Source organism: Jaculus jaculus, chromosome 10 (assembly GCF_020740685.1).
Source record: "Jaculus jaculus isolate mJacJac1 chromosome 10, mJacJac1.mat.Y.cur, whole genome shotgun sequence".
Lineage (NCBI taxonomy): Eukaryota > Metazoa > Chordata > Mammalia > Rodentia > Dipodidae > Jaculus > Jaculus jaculus.
In genome coordinates this window covers 21017364-21019252 of record NC_059111.1, presented here as the reverse complement: position 1 = coordinate 21019252, position 1889 = coordinate 21017364, and positions in this window count along the sequence as shown.

Here is a 1889-nt window from a genome sequence, read left to right as displayed (position 1 = left end):
AACAGGCTGGGAGCTTTGGAAGGTTTCAGGCGCGCCTGGTCCGCCTGCTGGGGCCTCCTCCGCGGGGCCCTATGGCCCGCCGGGTTTTAGCTATGTGGCTGGTCCCACAGCTGCAGCGTTCCCTCTCAAGTCCCTGGAGCTCCCAGCCAAGCCACAGATCTGCCTTTTGAGGAAAGGAATAAGGCAGGGAATGGGAGGGGGCCTCTGGGGACTCGGGCCTGGTAAGTGGGGCTCTGGCAAGCAGGACAGGACTGGGAGTGTGGGCGCCACCCTGCCGGGTTCCTCTTGGCCTTGGACACAGCATCCCAGCACTCCACCTTCACACCTTTCCCGAGCACTCCTGGGTTTCTCTCCCCCTGTTTTCCAAAGCTAGTGCTAAGAGGCACCTCCCTTGCCACCCTCTAATTTTTGACCCCAGAGGCACCTTGCTTGGGTCTGAGTACCTTGAGCTGGACTGACCTTCAACTCCTCTCTGGGCCTTACTCTCCTTGCCTACCTTTAGACTGGGGCATGTCCCTGGGTGGGATAGGAACTCTCATGAGGTACTAACTTTTCATATATCCTGGGTGATTTCTGTCCTATGTCAGTTTTTAAAATTTTTTTTTTTATTTATTTGCAACCAGGGTGTGATAGAAAAGAGAGAGAATGGGCATGCCAGGACCTCCAGCTGGTGCAAACAAACTCCAGACACATGCTCCAGTTTGTGCATCTGGCTTTATGTGGGTACTGGGGAATCGAACCTGGGTCCTTAGGCTTTGCAGGCAAACACCTTAACGGCTGATCCATCTCTGCAGCCCCTGTCCTATATCTTCTGACATACACAGCCAGAAATAGCCTGGATGTGCAAAACGAGTTGAGGATAGGAGAACTAACTGGTTGCAATGAAGTTTGCTAGGCAATCTTGCCTAAGTCCCTCCCCCTTTCTGATCTAGTTACCACATCTAATCAATGGAGGATTTTCCCACACAGTTCCACATATTCTAGCTCATATCTGTTCTCTCTGAGGAATAAGAAGGGTCTTCGAAGTTTCAACTTCTTTCTTGGACGTCTAAGAAGTTCCCTTGGTATACATGAAGTTCTGTTGAATGCTGCTCCTCCTCTGGGCTGCCCTCTCCAGCTGTGGCCTTGGAAACTGGAGGGCAGAAATGACCCTTTTGGGCTTATAAACAAGGGTGTGGGGGGAGAACTTGCCCCTGATGCCCGCTGATTCTGTTTTGGAAACTGCTGGAGCCCACCTAGTAAGGAAGATAGCCAGAGTGATACTCCTTTGGGACAGAGACCACTCTGTCCTCCAACCTTAACTTACTGGACAGCATTGATTAATCCATTGCGCTGTTTTTCAGGGCTGAAGTTTGATATGGGTGGCTCAAGGCATTGGATGTCCACAGTCCAGACAGGGAGGGAGGGTTGGGGCTTGCAAGGCAACCTCTACTTGTCACCTTAGCTCCGACACTTTAGCTCCCTGTGTGGAGTTTGGATTCTTGCAAGGAGCGTGACTGGTTAGGCTAAGAATAAGCAAGATAGGAGCTTGGCTCGCTGGGGCCCGGGACCTGGAGGGTTAAGCCTTCCCTCCCTCCTGCTTGCCCCCTGCAGTGTTGGCCTCAGCTGTTTGGAATCCCTAGGGTCCTATAGGGCCCTCTAGCTAGCCAGATGGGCAGCAGAGGAGGAGGAGGAGAAGTGGAAACAGGCCTTAGGATGCCCCCGGGCACAGAGGGCAAGGGAAGAAGAATGAAGAGAAGATGCTGGACGGTTGTGAGTTGGGAGGGCCATTAGCAGGACCCCTCAAGGCTTTGGGGTGGAGAGATCAGGGCACAGGCCACGGTGCTCAGCCCGCTGTGCTCTGCTGGGAGCCAGCTCTTGGCGTGAAACCCTAGCCAGAGCTGGCTCTG